The sequence below is a fragment of the Somniosus microcephalus genome, unplaced genomic scaffold (genome assembly GCF_052327205.1).
Source record: "Somniosus microcephalus isolate GS21.2 unplaced genomic scaffold, FLI_Smic_1.0 unresolved_chr1, whole genome shotgun sequence".
NCBI classification, from domain to species: Eukaryota; Metazoa; Chordata; class Chondrichthyes; order Squaliformes; family Somniosidae; genus Somniosus; species Somniosus microcephalus.
The window spans coordinates 3,894,829-3,922,453 of record NW_028225179.1 but is presented as its reverse complement, the minus strand read 5'-3'; the positions used below and the strand labels follow the sequence as shown (position 1 = coordinate 3,922,453).

General features: G+C 44.0%; 1 long non-coding RNA gene and 1 other non-coding gene across 2 annotated transcripts in view; both read right to left on the bottom strand.

Moving 5' to 3' along the window:
• Window positions 1-27,625, bottom strand: part of LOC147093198 (uncharacterized) — a 369,734-nt gene that overhangs the window by 48,179 nt on the left and 293,930 nt on the right. The window lies entirely within an intron of this gene.
• trnas-gcu (transfer RNA serine (anticodon GCU)) lies at window positions 18,889-18,970 on the bottom strand. Its single transcript has one exon. It is a non-coding gene; the product is annotated as a tRNA-Ser (tRNA).

The window sequence follows — 27,625 nt, the reverse complement described above, 5'->3', positions numbered from 1 at the left end:
ACTATAGGAAGGATGTGATTGCTTTGGAGAGGGTGCAGAGAAGATTCACCAGGATGTTACCTGGGATGGAGCGCCTCAGCTATGAAGAGAGGCTGGACAGGCTGGGGTTGTTTTCCTTGGAGCAAAGAAGGCTGAGGGGGGACCTGATTGAGGTGTACAAAATGATGAGGGGCATAGATAGGGTAGACAAAGAGGAACTTTTCCCCTTAGTAGGGGGGTCAATAACAAGGGGGCATAGATTCAGGGTAAGGGGCAGGAGATTTAGAGGGGATTTGAGGAGGAACTTTTTCACCCAGAGGGTGGTTGGAATGTGGAACTCAATGCCTGAAAGGGTGGTAGAGGCAGGAACCCTCACAACATTCAAGAAGCATTTGGATGAGCACTTGAAATGCCATTGCATACAAGGCTATGGACCAAATGCTGGAAAATGGGATTAGACTGGACAGGGATGGATGGGCGGCGCAGACACGATGGGCCGAAGGGCCTCTTTCTGTGCTGTAAAACTCTATGACTCTATGACTCTATGATGACTGCTGTGCCCTTATTGCACGCTTCTCTAATTTCCCTTAACGCTGCCTCTGAACTACAATAACTGCTTTACGTATGTGAACTTATCATTGCTGAGATTAAACACTCTGCGCAGGATTAGCGGCTCTTTGCTCGAGGGGTGTGTTTCACGTTTTGGGACTTCACTTCAATTAAAATGCAAGAGGTACCGGGTTCAAATGCCGGACGCGCCACAATATTTTAATAGAAACACATTCCTCGGCAAGGAGACATTCAACAAGTCTTCAAATAATAACTGCCAGAAAATCAGCGTGTGTTCAGTACATCGCAAGAAAACGGCAATTTTATTATTTAAAGCAGGAATTCAATCCCAGAAGTGCCGAAACTTTGAGGTAAATATGTAAATCCATTTGTTTCCAGAAGCCTGCTCCACATTTTTCACATTGTCAATCTGGGAGCACGGGCAGGGCATGTGGTAAAGGGACTTTATTAAAGGTTGTTTCTACTGGTTGGAAACAGAAATACTGAAATAAAAGGGATTTTTGGATGACTCCTTTTGGATAATAATGTTAGTTCGAGGTTGGTGAGAGGTTAAAGTCTCAGGACTGTTAATCCAGTTGGAAGATACGTAGACTGAAAAAGTTACAGTCCCCAAGTTAGACAATATTTTCTCGCCCTGATTGGTAAAATTCTCCCAATTTCTCAACCTACTATTTCACCCAGCTCTAATGGAAAGAAGATGAAATCGAGAGCTCCTTCCTCCTTCCTCCCTTCCTTCCCGCCTTGCTTCATTCCCTTCCTCCTTATTCGTGGTTTCCTGCCTTATTGGACAATGAGGCTGACTTTGATTTTAACTCTGATCGACATCTTAACAGTTCCATTCCTAACCTCGTCTTTTTGCAGATTTATTCAAATCTATTTGATGGAAACTCTCCAGCATATAATAAAACCACCCATTTAATGCTTGTGAGTTAAAACAGGCGTTTTAATGGTGAAGAAAATATTAGAGGAACAGAACAACTCATGCAGCAAAAGAAATGTCTTGTCATCTCATTCCTAAATCGCCTACTCTTTATTCTGAGACTGTAGCCCCTGGTTCGGGGCATTACTCATCTCCCCGTGTTTCATTTTCACGTCGATGGGAATAGCTGAGAGCGAACTCCAATCTACACGGGCTTTACACACGTTAACAGACGTAAAACAAAGAGCAGGGATAAACGGGTCTTTTTGAGGATGGCAGGCATTGACTAGTGGGGTACCGCAAGGATCAATGCTTGGGCCCCACCTATTCACAATCTATATCAATGATTTGGATGAGGGGACTAAATGTAACATTTCCAAATTTGCTGATGGTACAAAGCTAGGTGGCAGGGTCGGTTGTGAAAAGGAAGTGAAGCGGCTTCAAGGGGATCTCGACAGGCTCAGTGAGTGGGCGAGAACATGGCAGATGGAAGATAATGTGGATAAATGTGAGGGTATCCACTTTGTTAAAAAAAACATAAAGGCAGAGTACTTCCGAAATGGTGAACAATTGGGGAATACAGATGATCAAAGGGACCTGGCTGTCCTTGTATATCAGTCACTGAAACTGAATGTACAGCTGCAGCAAGCCATTAGGAAGGCAATTGGTATGAGGGTCTTCATTACAAGAAGATTTGAGTACAGGAGTGAAGAATTCTTACTCGAAATATATAAGGCATTGGTGAGGCCACACCTGGAGTACTGTGTACAATTTTGATCTCCTTACCTATGGAAGGGTATACTTGCCATAGAGGGGGTGCATTGAAGATTCACGAGATTGATTCTTCAGATGGCGGGACCATCATATGAGAAGAAATTGAGTAAACTGGGCCCATATTCTCTTGAATTCAGAAGAATGAGAGGGGATCTCATTGAAGCATGCAATATTATTATAGGGTGGATGCTGGAAGAATATTTCCCAAGGCAGGGGGGTCTAGAACCAGGGGCCACAGTCTCAGAATAAAGAGTAGGCGATTTAGGAATGAGATGAGAAGACATTTCTTCAAACAGAGGGTGGTGAATTTTTGGAATTCTCTTTCCCAGAGGCCTGTGGAGGGTCTGTCATTGGGTATATTCAAAACAGAAGTCGATAGTTTTCTGACTAGTAAGGGCACCAAGGGATATGGCGACAGGGCCGGTGAATGGAGTTGAGGCAGAAATCAGCCATGATCTCATTGAATGGCAGGGTAGGCTCGAAGGGCCGAATGGCCTACTGCTGCACCTGTGTCTTATCTTCTTATGTTCTTACACCACTTGAAAGATTAATGGAAAAAGCAAATGATGAGGGAGCTGGAAGAAAGGGTTAAATTTATCCTTTGGAAATGAATTCAATTTCAAACTTTTATCGATCATAGACCAGCGCAGTTTTCTCATTCGCAACAAGTCTGTACATTTTATTTCTGTTAATCTTTATCCCTGCTCCCGCTCTTCATAAAGAACACAGGATCCCGTGCCACGGGCATTCAAATACATTTCAATTATGGCCAACCTCCTGTAATCTCTGCTTTCACCCACCAGTGCTTTTCCCATTTATCCTCTATTTATTTCAATCACACACTTCAAAAGACTTGTTAAGATTAAGACAGAACACTTCCAATCTAACTGCACCATAACAGCGGGCCAATAGTTCACATGTAAACCCGCATTGGCAGCTAGGTAGTGCTGCACGTCGCTCACGCACTGCAAAAGTTTTGGGAAAAGCGCCAGCCAGCATCAAAACAAAACCCACTTCTTCAGTTAACAAGATATCACAAGATTCTCCAAGGAAATTTCGTGAACAATCCGGCCGCTGTCCTTCTAAAGTCCAGTCCTGCTTTCGCCGAGCTTATCTGTCAAGCGGTCACACAGATCTAAATGTATCGACTGGTTGTACATTGATGCGAATGGGACATGTGCCCCCATGAACTGCGGTGGTAGCAGAGAGAACTTAACCATGTAAGCACATGAAAGTGAATATTAGATTAAGGTAATACCGCAGGCAAGTGACAATGAAATGTAAGGAGGCAAGTAAAGAATGGCTACTGATTTTTGAAGAAGAAAATGCTGGGAGAAGAGGCGGGTTTGAATTATGGAGCATCAAGCTCAGGCATGTAAGAGCGCAGGTTTAAATGAAGTAAATAGGTTTTCACCGCCAACAAAACATCATTTTTCATGTCGTAAAGATTGAATTTTCAGTCTGTTCCATTAGCAGGTGCCACAGAGGACAGCAGATATAAAGCGAGCTGTGACGTGATTTAAGTTTGAACCGAGGTTACTGCGGCCACAATGCAGAGCGCTAACCATGATGTGATCACAGCGCCACAGGTCGGGTTCACGTATCTTTCTGACCACAGCATAGTTGCGCATGGCCCGGATATTTTTGCTGTTAAATATGAATAAAATGCGACGTATGTTTGCAGCTGTTGCTGTTTCTGTCCTGTGACTGTCATAAAACATAGAAACAGCAGGAGGCCTTTCAGGCCCTCGAGCCTGCTCCGCTAATCAACTAGATCATGGCAGATCTGTATCTGAACTCCATCTACCTGCGATGATTCCATAAACCTTCACATCCTCGCGGAACACAGACCTATCGATTTCATTTTGAAATTGTCAATTGACCCCCAGCCTGAACAGCTGTTTCGGGAATAGAGTTCCAGATTCCCACTGCCCTCTGTGTGAAGAAGCGCTTCCTTACATCATCACAGAACGGGATTGCTCTAATTTTACGTTTATGCCCCATTGTGCTGGACCCTCCCAACAGAGGAAATAGCTCCTCTCTCTCTTAAACCTACTTGTTTGCAGCTCTGACCGAAGTCCACACCCCAGAAAATTAACTGTCCCTCTGATCCTGTCCCGCCAATTTGGATTTTGAGTTCATGCCTCTTTCACTGATGATTCTTTGCGCCCTGTCTCTGCAATTGGATGTGTTGCAGATTACTGACAGCAGGCGGCAGAAGCAAGTGGGACATGGGCGCTGACAGAGAATGCTGCGTCTCATGGCTGTCTCACATCCCGCAGGAGCTGGCGGGGGTTTGAAAGCCTTCATGTGTCACACAATTATAATTGATGCTGTGGTATATTAAAATACCACCCTATAATGGAAGAGCCTGTATATGGGGGTATTTGAGATGCAACAGGATTTCGGGAACCCGTCTGAGTCCAGATCATAAGACCGTCTGCTCGAATCACGCCCGGATAGCGGCGACTTTTATACCAGAATAATTCTAAACAGCTCACAATAAATACTGTCAACTTTCAATGTTTAGCGGACGATTTTCCCCGAGCGATGTATCTGATCCTCTCATTAATTCGTTTGTACAAACTTTGGGAAAAGACGGAGCTGGAAATTATTTACAGGGAAATCATCCGAACATACCTTCAAGTCTCCAGGTCACCCACAAAGAAGCTCAAACTCACGGATTGAGAATCATCAGATGCAATCGGCTCTGTGGCACGATGGACAGCGCATTGGACTTAAGAGAGCAAAAAATAAAAATGAAAGTGGAGAAGGCAATAGAGCAAGGTAGCAGTGGGGGAATTAAAAACCAGAGCGTGTCAGGAAGGGACAGAATGTATGATGATAATGGTAATGTAGAAAATGGGGTAAAAGCAGGAATAAATTGTCAGAAAACATATTTGAAAGTTCTTTATCTGAATGCATGCAGCATTCGTAACAAAATAGACGAGTTGACGGTACACATGGTAATGATCTGGTGGCCATTACGGAAACATGGCTGCAAGATAATCTTTACTGGGAACTAAACATACAAGGGTATTTGACAAATAGGAAGGACAGACAGGAAGGAAAGGGAGGTGGGTTTGCTATGTTAATCAAGGATGGAATCACTGCAATAGTCAGAAATGATATTGGGTCTAAGGATCAGGATAGTGAAACAGTTTGGGTGGAGATAAGGAACAATAAGGGGAAAAAGTCACTAGTGGGCGTAGTCTATAGGCCTCCTAGCAGTTGCAACCCTGTTAGTCGGATTATAAATCAGGAAATAGTCGGGGCTTGTAATAAGGGAACAGCTATAATCATGGGGGGTTTTAACTTTCATATTGATTGGACTAATCAAATTGGGCATGGCAGCCTTGAGGAAGAGTTCATAGAGTGTATTAGGGACGGTTTCCTTGAGCAGTGTGCAACTTAACCAACCAGGGGGCAGGCAATCTTAGATCTGGTCCTGTGTAATGAGAGAGGATTAATAAAAAATTGTCCTAGTAAAGGGTCCCCTTGGAATGAGTGACCATAATATGGTTGAATTCCGAATTCAGTTTGAGGGTGAGAGAGTTGGATCTCAAACCAGCATACTGAGCTTAAATAAAGGAGACTATGAAGGTACGAGAGTAGAATTGACTAAAGTGGACTGGGGAAACAGATTAAAGTGTAAGACAGTGCAAGAGCAGTGGTCTACATTCAAGGAGATATTTCACATCTTCCAAGAAAAATATATTCCACTGAGGAAAAAGGGGAGTAAAAGAAAAGACAGCCTTCCGTGGCTTAGTAAAGTAATAAAGTATAGTATCCGACTGAAAACAAGGGCATATAAAGTAGCCAAATCTAGATGGAGGATAGAGGATTGGGAACCATTTAAAAGCAAGCAAAGAATAACTAAAAGATTAATTAAGAAAGGGAAGATAGATTATGAAAGTAAACTAGCAAAAAATATAACAACAGATAGCAACAGTTTCTACAGCTATATAAAAAGAAAAAGGGTGGCTAAAGTGAACGTTGGTCCCTTAGAGGATGAGAACGGGACACTAGTGGTGGGGAACATTGAGATGGCAAAGACGCTGAACAAATATTTTGTATCAGTCTTTACAGTAGAGGACACTAAAAATATCCCAACACTGGACAAACACGGGGCAATGGGGGAGGAGGAGCTAAACACGATTAAAATCACTAAGGAGGTGGTACTCGGTAACATAATGGGACTTAAGCCGGATAAATCCCCCGTCCCTGATGGCCTACATTCTAGGGTCTTGAGAGAAGTAGCGGTGGGGATTGTGGATGCATTGGTGATTATTTTCCAAAACTCCCTGGACTCAGGAAGTGTCCCAGTGGATTGGCAAACTGCTAATGTAACACCCTTGTTCAAGAAGGGAAATAGACAAAAAGCTGGAAACTATAGACCAGTTAGCCTAACATCTGTGGTTGGTAAAATGCTGGAGTCCATTATTAAGGAAACAGTAACAGAGCATTTGGATAAACATAATTTAATAGGACAGAGTCAGCATGGTTTTATGAAAGGGAAGTCATGTTTGACAAATTTTGTCGAATTCTTTGAGGACGTAACATACAGGGCGGATAAAGGGGAACCAGTGGATGTAGTGTATTTGGACTTCCAAAAGGCATTTGACAAGGTGCCACACGAACGATTACTGCACAAGATAAAAAATCACGGGATTGGGGGTAATATACTGGCATGGGTGGAAGATTGGCTATCTAACAGAAAACAAAGAGTTGGGATAAATGGTTCGTTCTCGGGCTGGCAATCAGTAACTAGTGGTGTTCTGCAGGTGTCAGTGCTGGGACCCGAACTATTTACAATCTATATTAATGATTTGGAGTAAGGGGCCGAGAGCAACATATCCAAGTTTGCCGATGATACAAAGATGGGAGGGAAAGCAGTGAGTGAGGAGGTCATAAAAAACCTGCAAAAGGACATAGACAGGCTAAGTGAGTGGGCGGAGATTTGGCAGATGGAATATAATATTGGAAAGTGTGAGGTTATGCACTTTGGCAGAAAAAAATCAAAGAGCAAGTTATTATCTAAATGGAGAGAAACTGCAAAGTGCTACAGTACAAAGGGATCTGGGGGTCCTGGTGCATGAAACACATTAAGTTAGTATGCAGGTGCAGCAGGTGATCAGGAAGGCCAATGGAATCTTGGCTTTTATTGTAAGGGGGATGGAGTTTAAAAACAGAGAAGTCTTGCTGCAGTTATGCAGGGTATTGGTGACACACCTGGAATACTGCGTGCAGTTTTGGTTTCCATATTTAAGAAAAGATATACTTGCTCTCGAGGTGGTTCAGAGAAGGTTCACTCAGTTGATTCCGGAGATGAGGGGGTTGACGTATGAGGAAAGGTTGAGTTAGTTAGGCCTCTACTCATTGGAGTTCAGAAGAATGAGAGGCGAACTTATCGAAACATATAAGACTGTGAGGGGGATTGTTTGGGTGGATGCAGTGAGGATGTTTCCACTGATGGGTGAGACTAGAACTAGGGGGCATAATCTTAGAATAAGGGGCTACCCTTTCAAAACTGAGATGAGAAGAAAATTCTTTATTCAGAGGGTAGTTAATCTATGGAATTTGCTACCCCAGTGAGCTGTGGAAGCTGCAACATTAAATAGATTTAAAACGGAGATAGACAGTTTCTTAGCAGATACAGGAATTAGGGGTTACGGGGAGAGGTCAGGGAAGTGGACGTGAGTCTAGGTTCGGATCAGCCATGATCCTTTTGAATGGCGGGGCAGGCCCAAGGGGCCGTATGGCCTACTCCTGCTCCTACTTCTTATGCTCTAGTGTAATGGTTGAAAAGGCCATTTAAATGTTGTGGGTTCAAGTCCCGCCAGAGTCGCTGTTCAGTCAGGTTATGGTGATGAACTTTTGAAGCAAAACCATATTGGTGTTCTTCAATGACTGAGAATCGCCAATGAGGTCGGTTGAATTATGAACAATTAACATGTCAGCTTCAATCTGCGCACATTCTGCAACTGTAAAAAGACATCATTTGAACCTGGGAACCTCTCCCATATCAACCAATGAAACCCCCCGAGCGAGATTCAAACTCCGAGACCAAGGAGCAGCTGGCAACGAAGCTGTAAGATTTCTTTCAGACCGCTTCTGTCCTTCCTATCTCGCATTCCTATAAAATGTACAGCAATATCAAGTGGTACCCGAAATATTTCAAGTCAACAATATCATCCTCACTTCACCGGGTTCGGTCTGAAAGTTCGAATTTGACTTTTTAAATACGTCCCCTGCCGTCTCAGTCATTGTTTCTTTCTTTACACTTTCCTGCTGGTGCGGCAGGTTAGTCCGGATGCCTGAGACGTCCATCAGTGGAAAACACAGAGAGCTAAGACACAGAGACGGAGTCATTGAAAGATGGCGTCTAGCGGTATGATTCTCGCAGAGAAAAATCCACTGATTTAAATGCGAGAGGCGAGGACCCAAATCCCGGATGAGCCCCCGCTCTTTAGTCAAAAATCCCCAATTCCATCAGTTTGCCGACATTGCAGAAGATTTAAAATAATAACTGTCAAAAATTCCGCGATTTTATTACTAAAAGCGGGAATTCAGAACCAGATGTGCAGAAACTGTGAGGTAAATATATAAATCCGCTTGTTTACCAAAACCTGCTCCACATTTTGCACATTGTCAATCTGGGAGCGCGAGCAGGACAAATCTACAAGTCTGCCGCTCACCCACAAAGCAGCACAACCTCACGGATTCAGAAACAAATCATAGATGGAGAATGAAAGACAAACACAACCAGAGGAACCTATAGCTCAGGGAAAATGCTTTGGCACAAAAGCAAAATACTGCGGATGCTGGGAATTTGAAATAAAAATAGAAAATGCTGGAAATACTCAGCAGGTCAGGCAGCATCTGTGGAGAGAGAAAGAGATTTAACGTTTCAGGTCGATGACCCTTCGTCGACATGAAAAGTGAGATCTCTCTTAAAATTCTGCAGCTCAGTTGGTTAAAGTGCCTGTTCAGTAAACAAGAGTTTCTGGCTTGGACTCCCAGCTTTGTTTTATAATTTGTGAAATTAAGCAACAAAATAACTTTGCTTCTGGAAAATCACACTGACCAGAGCGTGGAAATATCAATTTTAATAAAATGACCTGCAATTTTTTAAATGATTGGTGCAAAACCTTAGATCTGAGGAGAGCTCATCGACCTGAAACATCGACCCTGTGTTGCCCTCTCCACAGATGATCCCTGAACTGCGGAGTGTTTACAGCAGTTTCTGAATAATTTCATTTCCAGACGCTGCAGCATTTTGCTTTGTCTTTTATTCTTTCATTAACAGAATCAAGAATGTGAGAGGAGAATTAAACCGTAGGGTATGCTGAGCATTGGTGGTTCAGGTGAAGAATTCTCGCCTGCCGCGTGCCAGACCCGGGCCCGATTACTCAACCAATGCAAAGTTTATGTTCATACTGAAGTATTTCGGTAAACTATTTATAATATAGAAGTTTCATGAAACACACTACAAAATATACAATTTTTAAAATTAGTATCAAACTTTCCGTCATTCTTCAGATAAGGAAGGTAAATGCATCCTCTCACATCCGTGGAACAGACCTCAGGCAAACAGCTCCGAGCTTCCTTAAGAATTTCTTCACTCAGTGGGTTGTGAATCTTTGGAATTCTCTGGCCCAGAGGGCTGTGAATGCTGAGTCTTTGAGTATATTCAAGGCTGAGATCGATAGATTTTTGGACACTAGGGGAATCAAGGGATATGGCGATCGCGCAGGAAAGTGGAGTTGAGGTCGATGATCAGCCATGAACTTATTGAATGGTGGAGCAGGATCGAGAGGCCGAGTGGCCTTCTCCTGCTCCTAATTCGTATGTTCGTACAGATAACCCGTGAGTTTACACATCTTCTCGATTGTGCCAAAGTCTCAGTGCGGTGAAATCGAATCTATTTCCTGCACATTATTCTTTGCCTGATAGTTGATGGTTTAACAGTTAAAACTGGCTCCACTTTCGATCTGTCAATAAGTAACACGGAGGGCTCCTTTAAAACTCTCATCCGTTATTGCAACACAGTCGGCCTGAGGAAACTAATTGCGTAATTGAAACAAATAATAAGTAGATAGCTTCCGGAAACACCAGCTGCGTTAGAAATATCACACCGCAAAAGCGTTGGGCTGCTCCAGGTGAGGCTCAATACTCGCAACCTCAGCATTTCGCCGAGCCTGTACTGTCATATAAGTACCACGCGCTAACCGATTGCGCCACTAGAGCCGCGCATTACAACTGCTTCTCATCTGTGCTCATTTACTTGCACATTTCAGGTTGTTTAATAGTGCGGTGGGCTGGGGCACTGGTTAATGTTGTTTAATTGGGGAACATTGGCTGGGGTTATATGATGGAGTGCAGCAGGAGTTACCCTCATGTTTTCGCGAGCTGGTGAATTTACTATAAGGCTAAACCAGATTCCTGGCATCATAAACATTGAACATTTTTACTCAATTCCTAAAAGTGCATTCTATAAAATGAGAATGGATGAAAATTCATCACATACATAACACACATTTTTTAAGTTTTGCCTATGACTCGTTAAACCATGTGAGTATTTCGGTCAGTCCGAAACAGAAAGTTATCGGTTGGTTAATGGTGATTACCACAAACCTTTTGCAAAGTTTAATGAGTTTTGCGTAATTAATGGAATAAACATTTTCTAAAAGTTAATGGAACCCATGTCTCACGAATAAGAGTATTTATAGATGACAGTTCCCTTCTGAGTTGTTCCTATAATTCTTTAAAGAGCAGCGGTTTCCGAAGTGTAGCAGTTATCACTTCCGTCTAAAGTACAACACGACCCCGGTTCAATCATCTGTTGTATGTAGAGATCAATAAAATACATTAACAGCTGTGCGGTACTCTTCTTTTCTCTTTACAGTTCTGTACACACTCAAACTCTACAGAGATACCGACAGTGTGAGAGATCATTACAGGATCCGGCAGCGCTGCCTCTGTTAACAGCACCAGTTCGGAGCCGCATTTCAGACATGGCAACAAACCCATGACTTTGTTTGCTGTTCCCCAGCTCCGGGAGTGAGTGGGGCCGCGACAGCAGCGAAGTTCAGGCCGCCAGACCGGCTCCGCTGTCTCCAAGCGCCCGCTGCCGGCTGAAAGTAGCGATTGCAGCCTCAGAGAGCGTAAACTGCCCATCACTGAGAAACAAGATATCACTGAAGCAGAGGAGGGCAGAGATTTGCATCGGTAGTGTGTAGGTGAGGATGGTCGAGGTTGCTATCGATCGACTCGTTGTTGTTGGAATCGCTGAAATTGAATCTTTCTTCTGCAGATGTTACAGGTTTACATATGAGAAATGCCCTTGAGTTGCATCGTCAAATTTGGAGATGCCGTGTAGTGGGACAAGTTAAAGGATCAACACAGTTAATGCCGAGAACAAATTAAACAGTAGCTCAAGCTGATAAACCTTGCACTGGTGAAAATGCTGGACGGAGATGTAGAGGAAGCGACAGTGGGAAGGGCTGTACTGCTATTCTAACACTTCTCCAAGCACATTCCGGGCAATTCATCCGCAGTAAAAAGAGGGCCTGGAACGGGAATGTAACTGCAGGCACACGTGACAGAACATTGGTATTGAGAATGTAAAACAGCTGTCTCCAATACTCTCCTTACCTGAATCAGTCAAAATGCAATGGGCAATACATGACAAATCCATTTGATTTTACGTTTGATAACCAGTTCAGTGGGTCTGTATTCTAGACAGAGTGACTCTTAAGTCTAGGGGTATGAATCTCACTTTGGGGATTGTAGATTGAAATTTGCGAAAGTTCTCGCGTGAGACCATTTTTACCGTTGACTTCTAATATTGGACTTGTGCTCAAAACCTGTTCTAATCCGCCTAACAAATAATCGGTCAGGACCCAAATCATTCTCCAACAATCTCCAGCGGCTTTGGAGGAAGGTCAATGCAAACTGCCATGTAAATATCATGGCTTTAATGACAAACAATTAAGGTATTTTTTTTAGCAATCAATCACCTGTGATAGTTGTAACTATATTTGGGTCTGTCCATGTTGGATTATAATGTATTTTGAGTTCCTGTTGTGTTAGATATAAATGCTATTGCGCCTCTGTTCGTTATAAATTTAATTGGATTTATTTGTATTATTTATTAATGTTTTGGGTGGGGGAATCTGTGACAGTTATAAATGTATTGCTGAGCGTTGCCAAATGTCCAGTCCGACCCCATTCTACCTTCTCATTTCCCCCACGTGGCATTCGGCATACCATCTGTTCCATCCGGATTCAACTTTTGCTTTTATTGATATTCAGAAAATGTGAGGTTTAGAAAGTAATAACTCTGCATCCATCAGCCTCCCTGATACATCCTCAGCACCCCTTACCCTGTCTGATAGGCCCTGCGTGTTTCTTCCCCTATCTGGCACCTCTTGAGCATGCCTTATGTCTCTGACACATCAGGAACGTCTCTTACCATGTCTGATACATCCGGAGCGCCCCATACTCTGTCTGATACATCCAGAGCGCCCCTTACCCTGTCTCATACATCCGGAGCGTTCCTTACCCTGCCTGGTATTACCGGAGCGTCCCTTACCCTGTCTGGTAAATCCGGAGCGTCCTTTACCCTGTCTGGTACATGCGGGGCGTCCCTTACACTGTCTGACGAATCCGGAGCGTCCCTTACCCTATCTGGTAAATCCTGAGCGTCCCTTACCTTGCCTGATCCATCCGCAGCGTCCCTTAACCTGTCTGATCCATCTGGAGCGTTCCTTACCCTGTCTGATTATTCCGGAGCGTCCCTTACCCTGTTTGCTACATCCGGAGCGTCCGTTTCCCTGTCTGATCCATCTGAAGCATTCCTTACCCTGTCTGCTACCTCTGGAGCGTCCCTTACCCTGTCCAGTACATCCGGAGCGTCCCTTGCCCTGTCTGGTAAACCCGGAGCGTCCCTTATCCTCTCTGATGTATCCGAAGCGTCCCTTACCCTGTCTGGTACATCCGTGGCGTCCCTTACACTGTCTGATCAATCCCGAGAGCCCCTTAGCCTATCCTGTAAATCCTGAGTGTCCCTTACCCTGTCTGATCCATCCGCAGCGCCCCTTACCCTGTCTGATTAATGAGGAGCGTCACTTAATCTGTCTGCTACATCAGGAGCGCCCGTTACCCTGTCTGCTTCATCCGGAGCGACCCTTACTCTGTCTCCTTCATCCGGAGTGTCCCTTACCCTGTCTGATCCATTCGGAGCGTCCTTTATCCTGCCTGGTGTATCCAAAGCATCCCTTACCTTATCTGGTACATCCAGGCGTCCCTTACACTGTCTGATCAATCCGTAGCATCCCTTACCCTATCTGGTAAATCCTGAGCATTCCTTACCCTGTCTGATCCATCGGAAGCATCCCTACCCTGTCTGATCCATCCGGAGCATTCCTTACCCTATCTGATCCATCGGGAGCGTCCATTACCCTGTCTGACCCATCCGGAACTTTTCTTACACTGTCTGCTACATCCAGAGCGCCCCTTATACTGTCTGCTACATCCGCAGCGTCCCTTACCCTGTTTGCTTCATCCGGAGCGTCCCTTACCCTGCCTGGTCCATCCGGAGCGTCCCTTACCCTGTCTGCTACATCCGGAGCGCCCCTTACCCTGTCTGCTACATCCGGAGCGACCCTTATCCTGCCTGATCCATCCGGAGCGCCCCTTACCTTGTCTGATCAATCCAGAGCATCCCTTGCCCTGTCTGCTGCATCCAGAGCATCGCTTACCCGGTGTGCTTCATCCGGAGCGTCCCTTACCCTGTCTGATCAATCCAGAGCGTCCCTTGCCCTGTCTGCTACATCCGGTGCGTCCCTTACACTGTCTGATCAATCCAGAGCGTCCCTTACCCGGTCTGCTACATCCGGAGCGTCCCTTACCCTGTCTGATCAATCCAGAGCGTCCCTTACCCGGTCTGCTACATCCGGAGCGTCCCATACCTCGTCAGATACATGCGGAGGGTCTCTTACGCTCTTTGTTCCCTCCTACAAGTCCATTATCCTGTTTGATTATCATTTTGCCAAAATTGCATATTTCACCCCTCATTTGCAGTTAAGAACCACTTCCCATCGCTCACACTCATCAACTGTTTAGGGAAAAGCGCCAACTACCAGGTAAACAAAACCCAGTTCTTCAGTTAGCCTCTCCAGTTCACTTGATATCCCACAGACATTTCGGGTAAAATCGAACTGCTTTGGTTCCAAACGCTGGCCCTGCTTTCGCAGCGCTTGTCTGTCGGGCGGTCCCACAGGTCTAAATGGATCGACTGGTTTCAAAGCACCAATTCAGATGGATGCGAATGGGACATGTAGCAGGTTTTTAAGCACCATCATCCATTTGCCTCTTAATCCCTCCTGCCTTCCATCCTATCACAGACCTTTCCTTTTGTTCTTTCCTCCCCTCCCCCCTTTCTCTACCCCTACACTTGCTTAAAACCTGTTACATCTCCAGCTTTTTCCAGTTCTGACTGAGGGTAATCGACCTGAAAGGTTAATTCTGTTTTTCTCTCCACAGATGCTCCCTGAGCTGCAATGTATATCGCGATGCACTTCTAGTTAATGGTTGAAAAAGTCATTCAAAGTTTTTGGGTTCCATTCCCACCAGAGCCGCTGTTCAGTCAGATTTCGGTGATGAACGTTTGCAGCAAAACCACAACTCGTTCATTTATGTCCTTCAAGGACTGGGAATCGCCAGCGAGGTCGCCTGAATTGTGAATAATTAACATGTCAGCTTCAACCTGCTCAGCTCCTTGAAATATTTGCTTTATTCCACGTGTGTTGTGTCGACAAACCCTGTGCTTTCTGTCCTCTGGAGCTCAAACATTCCCTGGAGAAACGTCAATCGTGCCTCTGGAAAGAAATCATTTGAACCAGGGAACCTCTCCCATATCAATCAATGAAATCCTCAAACTGCAGAGCCTGTGTCCAGGAGAAGAAAGGGTTGACCACTTAGGACTGAGATCAGGAGAAATGTCTTCACTCAGAGGGTGGTGAATCTTTGGAATTCTCTATCCCAGAGGGCTGTGGAGGCTCAGTCTTTGAGTCTGTGCAAGACAGAGATCGATAGATTTTTGAATATTAAGGGAATCAAGTGATCTGTGGATAGTGCAGGAAAGTGGAGATGAGGTAGAAGATCTGCCATGATCTTATTGAATTGCGGAGAAGGCTCGAGGTTCCAAATGGCCTACTCCTGCTGCTATTTCTTATGTTCTTATGGACTTAAGTGAGAATCAAAACCCCGAGACCAACGAGCCGCTGGAAACGAAGCCGTAAGATTTCGCTGCCACCCACAGCCGATCAGCCATTCTTTCAGGCCGCTTCTGTCCATCCAATCCCACTTTCTAATTCAATGTTCAACAATATCAAGTGATACCAAAATATTTCAAGTCAACAATATTAGCCTCACTTCACCAGATTCGTCTTGAAAGTCCATATTTTACTTTTCTGAATTACTTCCCCTGCCGCCTCAGTCATTATTTCATTATTTACCCTTTTTTGCTGGTGTTGCAGGTTAGATCAGCCTCGGCCGTTCAAGGAAGCCTGAGAAGTCCATCAGGGTAAAACACAGAGAGACTAAGAGACAAAGACAGGGAAGAGAGATGTTATCTACGGGTACGATTCTCACGCAGAAAATTTCGCTGTTACAAATGCGAGAGGCGAAGATTCAAATCCCGGGTGAGCCCCTCGCTTTTTAGTAAAAAATCAACAATTCCCTCAGCTTGGCGATATTGCAGAAAACTTAAAATAAAAAGTGCCACACATACTGTGCGGAGCCTGTGTCCAGTGTATATAAAGAAACCCGCGATTTTATATTAAAAGCGGGAATTCAGTCTCAAATGCGCCGAAACTGTGTGGTAAATATGTAAATACATTTATTTCCAGAAGCCTGGTCCACATTGCCAATCTGGGAGTGCGGGCAGGACTTCTCTTCAAGCCTGCCGCTCAGCCACAAAGCAGCACAAACTCACGGATTCAGAAATCACCTTATCGCCTCTTTACCAAAAATCTACCGTTTCTAAACAGTGCAGTGTGTGACTTTTCTGTGGTCAGGACAAAATTGCAGTGTGTCGTCTTGATCGTATAGTGGTTAATACGCTGCGTTGTGGCCGCAGTAACCTCGGATCTGAATCCGAATCATGGCACAGCTTGATTTATGTCTCCTGTTCTCTGCGGCACCTGCTGATGGAACACAATCCCTTAATCAACATGTTAACTTTTACTAAATGAAGTAAATATTTACTGATAGGGTTATGCACAAAACGTGGGATGTGGGACAAATAACCAGCACAAGCACGGCCGACCACATGGTTTCCTGATGTACTGTAAGTTTCGACATAGTTTTTGATGAGGTAACAGAGAGGGTTCATGAGGGCAATGAGGTTGATGTGCTGTACATGGACTTCCAAATAGGCGTTTGACAAAGTGCCACATAATAGGGCTTGCCAGCAAAGTTAAAGATCATGGAATAAACGGGTCAGTGGCTGCATGGATATGGAATTGGCTAAGTGACAGTGACACAGGGAGTAGTGGTGAATGGCTGTATTTCAGACTGGAGGAAGGTATACAGTTGTGTTCCCCAGAGATCGGGACTAGGACCACTGATTTTCTTGATATATGGTAATGACTTGGACTTGGGTGTACAGGGCACAATTTCAAAATTTGCAACTTACTTTCCCTTAGGGAATTCCACTGACTGAAAAGCGAGAGAACGCAGACGAGTTTCTTGCTTTTTGGTCAAACAGCTCCAATTCCTTTAGCTTGGCAACACTGCCGAAGTCTTCAAATAAAAGCTGCCTAAATATACTGTGCAGAGCCTGTGTCTGGTAAATAACAAGATTTTATTAATAAAAGCGATAATTCAGTCCCAGATGTGCCGAAACTGCGAGGTAAATATGTAAATCCGTTTGCATCCAGGAGCCTGCTCCACATTTTCCACATTGTCAATCTGGGAGCGCGAGCAGGACACCTCTTAAGTCTGCCACTCACCCACACAGCAGCACAAACACTCAGATTCAGAAACAACTCATAGATGGAGAATCAAAGATAAGTGATACCAGAGGGACCGGCAATTCCTGTAAGCCAGGTAAAATGCTTTGGCTCCGTGGGTTAGTTGGTTAAAGTGCCTGTTTATAAACAGACGTTTCTGGCGTGGACTCCCAGCTTTGTTGTATAATTTGTGATATTAAGCAACAAAATAACACTATCTGGAAATCACGCTGACCAGAGCATGGAAACGACCAGCATTTTTTTGAAATGATTGGTGTAAACCTTGGATCTGAGGCGAGCTCCTCGACCTGAAACATTAACCCGGTGTTTCCCTCTCCACAGATGACCCCGGACCTGCGGAGTGTTTACAGCATTTTCTGAATAATTTCATTTCCAGACTCTGTATTATTTTGCATTGTCTTTTAGCCTTGCATTATCAGAAACAAGACTGTGACTGGAGAATTGAAGCTTTAGATCCGGTAAGCATTGGTGGTTCAGGGGCTAAATTTGCGCTTGTATCGCGGGAGATACGGTTTCGTGCTCCCGGCCAATGCTTCGTATGAAAATATAACAGGCAAATGCTGCAATTCTTATTAAAGTACTTCGGCTAACATTTTAAATTAAAGAAGTTTCATGAAAGGCAGTACAAAAAAGACATTTGTATCAAACTTTCCGTCATTCTCCTTTCAAGGAAAAGGGTAATAATTTGAGTTAAGGAAGGTAAATCCATTCCATCGCATCCGTGGGACAAACCTCAGGGAAACAGCTCCGAGTTTCCACAAGGAGGGAGACGCTGAGCCCCGAGCGAGAATGGAGAAGGATTGGGAGGATGGATTTTGTTAAAGGCGGTTAGAGCCCGAAGCTGTGGCAATATTTTGGGATTTGAGGTGAGTTGCATGGTGTTCTGAATTCGGCACCCGTGGGACCAATTCAAAAGCCAGCTTCTCACATCCTTCTAGCGCTAGACAAAGCAGCACTGACTAATATTCAGGGCAGAAGGTGTTTCAAGAAGATTGACGCTGAATGTACGTTTATCCCAATTCAGGCGAGCTCATGGGTGCAGAAAGCAAAATGTAAAGGTCCTGCATTGGCCAGAATCGAACACGGGTGTAAGCCGCCCAATAAGACACAAAGCCGAACACTTTAACTTTACTCAGTTGCTCCTGTGAAGCTCTGGGATTTCGAAAGTTAGGGGAAAAACGACGCGAAATCACATGTTTTTAATGGAAAGTATTTATGTTTTCTACAATGTCGATCGGATGTAAGAAGCTAAATTTTGACTAAAATGTAGTGGGGTTCAACCAGAATTTGAACCCAGGAATTAGCACAATTTAGCTATGAAACGCCCAAAACGATAATTATACCTCTAGACCAACAAGACGCCGACATATAAATGTGAAACTCATTAAGTATTCGAATCTCAGATTCTGACGGTACTGAATTGCATTGTCTCTAATTAGTCCCACTCTCCATAGACCTACAAGTGTTTTCCCTTTAAAGTATATATTGGTAACTTGAGACATGACATAAGCTAAATGAAGCAGGCTTGGGAGCAAAAGGTGAATTTGGACATGACGGTAAAGGTGAATGTGAAAAGAACCGAATGCGTCAAAAATTTAACACAAACGACGAGGATGGGACTCGAACCCACGCGTGCAGAGCACAATGAATTAGCAGTCCATCGCCTTAACCACTCGGCCACCTCGTCTCCCGTCTGCAGAATACTCAGCTATACCATTTGCTATTTTTTGTATCCAAACAGAACTAATCTGCAAGAAATTCCTCTTCACCACTTGTCCTGTCCGTGCACCCAGATCTACAATGCTGAAAATATACAATCAGCTCCTGTAAGCAAATGGCCTTCCGTTACTTCAGGTGAGGGCCTGTCAGAAATGGTTTGTTTGATGTCAGATTCAGAACAGAGAAGAAAAAGTTTGCCTTCGTCAAGAAGTTGTGGGGAGGATTGTGAGCAAATCCAGGGCAACACCTCATATAATGAAATAACAGCAGAAAATGCTGGAAAAACTCAGCAGGCCAGGCAACATCCATGCAGAGAAATTAGAGTCTGAAGTTTCGGGTCGAAACAGCTGGAAAATCTCAGTGAAGTGGATTCAGGTAAAGATGGATATATTGTAAATTAAGCGAGCTTGTTTTGCACCTGCACAGGTAAACCCAAAGCAACTTCGGACACAACACCTTAACAACTCGGGCATCGCAGCTGAAATCGCACTCTTTTAGAAAAGACTAACACACAGAATGATTCGTGACTGACAACAATTCCGATTATGATTAGCAGCGACATCAGACGCCTTATCAATTAGGCCAAGGAAATTCCGTGTGCAATCCGGCTATTTTGCTTCCGAAGGCTGGTCCTGCTTTCACAATGCTTGTCTGTCGAGCAGTCCGGCAGGTCTGAATTTATCGACTGGTTTCAAAGCCCCCAGGAACAACGATGGTCGCAGAGCAAACTTAAGTTTGGTGAAGTTAAGTAGGTGAAAGTGAATGTTAGATTAACGCAATACCTCAGGAAAGTGGTAATGAAATGGAAGGAGGAAAGAAAAGGAGGGCTGTTGATTGTGGAAGGAAGAAAAAGCTGGGAGAAGAGGCGTGGTTGAATTATGGAGCATCAAGCTCAGGCATGTGAGAGCGCGGGGTTTTGAAGGAGTAAATAGGTTTTCACCACCAACAAATAATATTTGTTTCCTGTATTAATGATTGATTTCTTGTTGCGTTCTATCAGCATTTGCTGCAGAGAACAAAAGATATAAAGCGAGTTATACCGTGACTGGGATCCCAACAAAGGTTGCTACGGGCACAAAGCAAAAGAACTGACCACTATATGTTCACAGCGCCACACTCCAATTGCTGTCATCTTGCGCTGACTGAAGCAAAGTAACGCACGGCACTGCTTAGAAAAGTTGGATTTTTGGAGAAGTCCAAAATCAACACCGCCAGAAATTATGACAGTAGTGGAATTCGACCCATGTCTCACAGCAACTAGAGTCTCAATCCAGAATGGGAACTAATGCAGCCACAGTCTGATTTAAAAGGATTGCAGCCCTTTCACACGAGAAGAAACTCACCCCTTCAGAGTCATAAAGGAAAAAGAGGCCCTGCAGGGAATCGAACCCACGATCTCCTGTCTTACTAACAGGCACTAATAACCAGCTAAGCCACAGAGCCAGATTACGCCTCTGCTATTTGTTTCCACTCACTGATATCTATCAGCTGACTGGTGGAGCCTGAGGCCGTTCTGTATTTATCCATCTCTCTTGTCCGCCTTGTGTCCCGATGCTGTCTGTATCTCTTGCTGCGTTTATCTCAGTGTCAATCGGTGAGTTGATTCTTAATGAATACCTGTGTTTGTGTCTTACATTAAATAAATGAGGAGATTAGACAGTTCTTCCTCTGACACTGGGGAACTAATGAGCTAACATTCATGACAAGATATTGTTTATTCTGATGCAGCAAATACAATATTCTATCTTGAATGATTTAGGTTCAATTCTGTGTAAAAATAAACTTTGACCCCAACGTGTTTCCAATCGGCTGCCTTTTAATCTGACGTCACAAAAGCCACCATTGCACCTCAAGGTGATTCATAACTAATAAACAGAGAAGTCAAGCGGTGAAAGGGTATTTGTAGAAAGGGTTGTGAGGCTGTGGAATGCACTGGCCAGAGCAGCAGATTTAATACAAGTTATAAACACCGGCAGGGTGTGGGAGGAAGAGGAGAGCGAGGCAGGAGAACCACAGGTAAGATCACGTTGGAAGTCACTGGCCCCGAATCTGCTTTAAATCCCCCCACTATAGTTAAACACATTTAATGCCATATTCATACATTGATGCCTTTGAGCAATATATAAGTTGTAACGAGGACCCTGGCCTAAAATAACTGCTTTATATATTTGACCTCCCCCCCACCCCGCGGTGTTTAGGCTCTACCCTGACTACTTATCTCCAACCTAGAATCTGCTTATAATCTAGAGTCATGGTTTCAGCAGCCGGCGGGCAGGGAGCAGAGGCTGAGGCTGATCTGCGTCATGTGGGAGCAGAACACAATATTCCTGCTATTTATTTTCATTATCCTGCACAATATTCGATACTGTTCTCAACATCTTACACTTCTCTTAAATATCGGAGGGTTTAGTTTATTGTAACGATTGCTGTGGCTCTTTTCAATTTTATGAATTCGTAGCAAATTACATATCTCCAAACCAGTGAAATCGTCATTGTCGAGATTGAACACTCAGAGCAGTGTCAGCGGCTCTTTGGTCTAGGGGTGTGATTCTCGCTTAGGGAATTTATACCAATTAATGCGAGACTTTTTAATAGAAACAATTTCCTCGGCCGGGAGACATTCCACAAGTCTTCAAATAATAACTGCCAGAAAATCAGTGCAGAGCCTGCGTTCAGTAAATGGCAAGAAATCGGCAATTTATTAATAACAGCGGGAATTCAGTCCCAGATGTGTCGAAACTGTGAGGTAAATATGTAAATCTGTTTGTTTCCAGAAGCCTGCTCCACATTTTCCACATTGTCAATCTGGGAGCACGGGCAGGACATGCGGCATAGAGGACATTATTAAAGATTGTTTCTACCGTTTGGAAACAGAAATACTGAAACAAAAGGGATTTTTGGATGATTCATTTTGGATAATAAAGGTAGATCGAGGTTGGTGAGAGCGATTGCTAATCTAGTTGGGAGATACGTGGCCTGAAAATGTTACAGTCCCCAAGTTAGACTTCGGGTCGGGGGCTTCCCGTGGGTGCAAACCTCCGACCTGCACTTACCTTGCGCGCCAGCCGTTGAGCTGCGGGCCCCCGTGGAATTGCGATCCTGGGCCTCCTCCAACTGCCGGCGCGCAGTGCTTGCATATCCCTGGGCCGCAGTTAGTTCGATGCGGCCCCTGGGATCACCTGGGCCATGGGGAGCCAATTGGAGCAGGGAATGCTTCATTCATAAGATTGACAGGAACTGCTGTCAAAACTTATAAATACTACGGCCCCAAAACATCACTAAATCTTCAAATAATTTTCTTTAAAAAAACACATTTTTAAATCATCTATAAATTACATGAAATAACTATTTTAAACAATAATTTAAATTTTTGAAAAAAATAATTTTACATTCTAACGGGGCTAAAAATAAACTTAACTTGCTTTAAAGTATTTAAAATAATAAACCGGTGGAAAAAATGTTTTAATTTAATTAATTCACCACTTACCTTGTAAAAATCAGGCCTTACGCCTGCTTTTTACATGTCTAACTTCTGGAGACATACCCTCCTGGGAAAACCTGTAAAAAAAAACGAAGTTCGATGCGCACGCGCAGCCTCTCCCATGCACGCGTCCCACCTCTGAACCCCTGCTTTCAGGGGAACGGAAGTGCCGGTTTCCCGCGCATGTGCAGCGCATGCAGGAAACCAGCACTTCCATTGGGCTTACGGGTGAGTACCCCGTGCGTACTCACCCGTGGAGACCTGAATTTCTGGGCCAAACTTTTCTCTCCCTGTTTGGTAAAAATTGTCATACTTTCTGAAACTATCATTTCACCCAGCTGTAATGAATGAAGATCGAATCGAGATCTCCTTCCTCCCTTCCATCCCTCCTTCCTTCATTCCCTTATAACTTGTTCGCAGTTTACTGCCTCACTGGACAATGAGCCTGATTCTGATGTTAGATTGGGCTAACCAAATTAGTAACAATACTGTGGAAGAGGAATTCCTAGAGTGTATATGGGATGGTTTCCTGGACCAATATGTCGAGGATTCAACCAGAGATCAGGTCATCTTAGACTGGGTATTATGTAATGAGAAAGGATTAATTAGCAATCTTTTTGTGCGAGACTCCTTGGGGAAGGGCGATCATAATATGATACAATTCTTCATAAAGATGGAAAGCGAAGTAGTTGACTCAGAGACTAGGGTCCTGAGTTTAAATAAAGGAAACTACGATGGTATGAGGCGCGAGTTGGCTTGGATGGACTGGGGAACATTACTTAAAGGATTGACGGTGGATAGGCAATTGCAAACATTTAAAGATCGCATGGATGAACTACAGAATTTGTTCATCCCTGTTTGGCATGAAAATAAAACAAAAAAGGTGACTCCACCGTGACTAAAAAGGGAAATTAGGAATAGCATAAGCTCAAAGGAGAGGACATACAAATTGGCCAGAAAAAGCAGCAAACCTGAGGATTGGGAGAAGTTTCGGATTCAGCAAAGGAGGACAAATGGATTAATTAAGAAGGGGAAAATAGACTATGAGAGGAAGCTTGCGGGTAACATAAAAATTGACTGTAAAATCTTCTGCAGATATATGAAGAGAAAAATATTAGTAAAGGCAAGCGTAGGTCCCTTGCAGTCAGAATCAGGTGAAATTATAATCGGGAACAAAGAAATGGTAGACCAATTAAAAACATACGTTGGTTCTGTCTTCACAAAGGAGGACACAAATAACCTCCCAGAAATGTCGGGGAACATACGGTCTAATGAGAGGGAGGAACTGAATCATATCAGTATTTGTAGGGAAATGTTGGTAGACAGAAAACGGGGAATTATAAGCCTGACATCGGTAGTGGGGAAAATGCTAGAGTCCATTATAAAAGATGTAATGGTGGAGTACTTGGATAACAGTGACAGGATCGGACAAAGTCAATATGGATTTACAAAAGGTAAATCATGCTTGACTAATCAACTGAAATTATTTGAGGATGTAACTGGTAGAATAGCTAAGGGAGAACCAGTGGATGTGGTGTATTTGGACTTTCAGAAGGCTTTCGATAAGGCCCCACATAAGAGACTAGTGTGCAACATTAAAGCACATGGGATTGGAGGTAAGGTACTGACATTGGATAGAGAACTGGTTGGCAGACATGAAGCAAAGAGTTGGAATGAACGGGTCTTTTTCCGAGTGGCAGGCAGTGACTGGTGGGGTGCCACAGGGATCGGTCCTAGAACCCCAGTTATTTAAAATATATATTAAGGATCTAGGCGAAGGAGCTAGATGTAATATCTCCAAGTTTGCAGACGACCCAAAGCTGGCTGGGCATGTGTGAATTGAGGAGGATGCAGAGAAAATCCAGTATGATTTGGACAGATTCGGTGTTTGAGCAGATGCATGGCAGATGCAGTATAATGTGGATAAATGCAAGGTTATCCACTTTGGTGGCAAAAACAGGAAGGCCGTTTATTATCTGAATGGCAATAGATTGGGAAAAGGGGAAATGCAAGGAGACCTGGGTGTCCTTGTGCACCAGTCACTGAAGGTAAGCATGCAGGTGCAGCAGGCGGTTAAGAAGGCAAATTGAATTTTGGCCTTCATAGCGAGAGGATTCGAGTACAGGAGCAAGGATGTCTTGCTGCAGTTGTACAGGGCCTTGGTGAGACCACGCCTTGAGTATTGTGTGCAGTTTTGGTCGCCTTATCTGAGGAAGAATGTTCTTGCCATGGAGAGAGTGCATCGAAGATTCACCAGGCTGATACCTGGGATGGCAGGAATGACGTATGAAGAGAGATTGGGTAGATTGGGTTTGTATTCGCTAGTGTTTAGAAGAATGAGAGGGGATTTCATTGAAGCTTATAAAATTCTAACAGGACTAGACAGACTAGATGCAGGAAGGATGTTCCCGCTGGCGGGGGAGTCCAGGACCAGGGGTCACAGTCTAAGGATAAGGGGTAAGCCATTTAGGACTGACGTGAGGAGGAATTTCTTCACCCAGAGAGTGGTGAACCTGTTGAATTCTCTACCACAGGAGGCAGTTCAGGCCAAGTCAGTAAATATATTCAAGAAGGTGTTAGATATATTTCTTAAGGCTAAAGGGATCAAGGGATTTGGGGAGAAAGCAGGGACAGGGCACTGAATTTGGATGATCAGCCATGATACCATTGAATGGTGGAACAGGCTTGAGGGGCAGAATGGCCTACTCGTGCTCCTAGCTACAATGTTTCTATGTATCTATGTTAAATCTGTGATCGATGTCTTATCAATTCCAGTCCTAACCTCGTCTTTTTGCAGATTTATTGAAAGCTCTCCAACATGTAATAAAACCGCTCATTTAAAGGCTGTGTGTTATAACAGGCGTTTCAATGGTGAGGGGAATCTTTAGAGGAACTAGAACAACTCCTGCAGCAACAGAAATAGAGTCAGTGCCCGGCTCTGCTGTTCGGGGCAATCCTCGCCTCCTCCTGTTTCATTTTCACATCGATGGGAGAAGCTAAGTGCGAACTCTAATCTACACGGGCTTTACACCACTTGAAAGATTAACAGAAAAAGCAAATGATGAGGGAGCTGGAAAAAGGTTTAACTTTATCCTTTGAAAATTAATTTAATTTCCAGCTTTTTATCGATCTTAGACCAGCGCAGTTTTCTGATTGGCACCAAGTCTGTACATTTTATTTCTGTTAAACTTTATTCTGCTCCCGCTCTTCACAAAGAACACAGGATCCCATGCCATGGGCATTCAAAGACCTTTCAATTATGGCCAACCTCCTGTAATCGCTGCATTCACCCACTAGCGCTCTTTTCATTTATCCTTTAACTGGTTCAATCGCACACATCAACAGACCTGTTAAGATTAAGGCTGAATGCTTTCGATCTTACTGCACTCCACCAGCGGGCCAATATTTCACACTTAATCCCTCGATCTTAGCTAGGAAGTGCTGCCCGTTGCTAACGCACCTCAACTGTTTTGGGAAATGCGCCAACCACCAAGATAATAAAATCCAGTTCTTCAGTTAACAGGCCCTCTATCACAAGATTCCCCAAGGAAATGTAATGAACAATCGGACCACTCTCCTTCCGAAGTCCGGCCCCGCTTTCGCATTGCTTCTTTGCTGAGCGATCCCCCAGATCTAAATCTATCGAGTGGTTTCAGGGCACTAATGTACATTGGTGAGAATGGGACATGTGCCCCCGGGAACAGCGATGATAGAAGAGAAAAATTTAATGGCGTAAGTTAAAGAAATACTTACATTTATATAGCGCCTTTCATGAACACCGGACGTCCCAAAGTGCTTTACAGCAAATGAAGTACTTTTGGAGCGTAGTCACTGTTGCAATGTGGGAAACGAGGCAGCCAATTTGCGCACAGCAAATTCCCACAAACAGCAATGTGATAATGACCAGATAATATATTTTTTGTTATGCTGATTGAGGGATAAATATTGGACAGGACACCGGGGATAACTCCCCTGCTCTTACTTCGAAATAGTGCCATGGCATCGTTTACATCCACCTGAAAGAGCAGACAGGAACTCGATTTAACGTCACATCCAAATGACGGCACTTCGGACAGTGCAGCACTCGCTCAGTACTACACTGGAGGAGCAACCTGGATTTATATGCCCTAGTCCCTGCAGGAGGAATCTGAACCCACGGCCTTCTGCCTCAGAGGCCAGTGTGCTTCCCATTGAGCCACAGCTGACACTAAGTATGTAAAAGTGAATGTCAGATTAAGGGGAAACCGCAGGAAAGTGACAATGAAATGAAAGGAGGAAAGTGAAGAAGGGCTAATGGTTGTGGAAGGAAGAAAAAGCTGGAACAGGCGAGTGTGAATTATGGAGAATAAGGCAGAGGTATGAGAGCGCGGGGTTTTGAAGAAATAAATAGGTTTTCACCACAATCGAGACAGATTTCTTCCTTTAATAAATAATGATGATTCTGAGTTTTATTAGCAGGTGCCGCAAGGGACAGAAGATGTAAAGCAAGTTGTGCCGTGACTTGGATTTCAACCGATGTTGCTGCAAACACAACACAGAGTATTAACCACTATACAATCACGGCGCCACAGATCAGCATTCTACAAATTACTTTAAATCCATGGCCCCCTGGTTATTGATCCTTCTGCTAAGGGAAATATGTCCTTCCTGTCTACTCTATCTATGTCCCTCATAACTGTATACACCTCAATTAAGTCTCCCATCAGCCTCCTCTGTTCCAAAAAAACAACTCCGTCTACCCAATTTTTCTTCTTTGGCAAAGGAACCAGAGGGGAGATGATGGGATTTTTGTTGACGTTGCGAGTTGTTATGATTTGTAATGCTCTGACTGAAAGGGTGGTGGATGCAGATTCAATAGTTACTTTGAAAAGGGAATTGGATAAATACTTGAAGAGGAAATGTTCGCAGGGTATTGGGAAAAAGCTGGGACTAATTGGATAGCGCATTCAAGAGCACGATGGGCCAAATGGCCTCCTTCTGTGATGTATGATTTATTGTTTCTGTGAAAGGTTTTATGAAAGTATTCATGCAAATGAGGCGGATCAGCCGCCCGCTCCAGTATCCTGCTTTATTTTAGTTTATTTGTGCCTGTGCTATTTCAACCTAATTGAAACGATTCAGAATTCTCTACCCAGGAAGCTC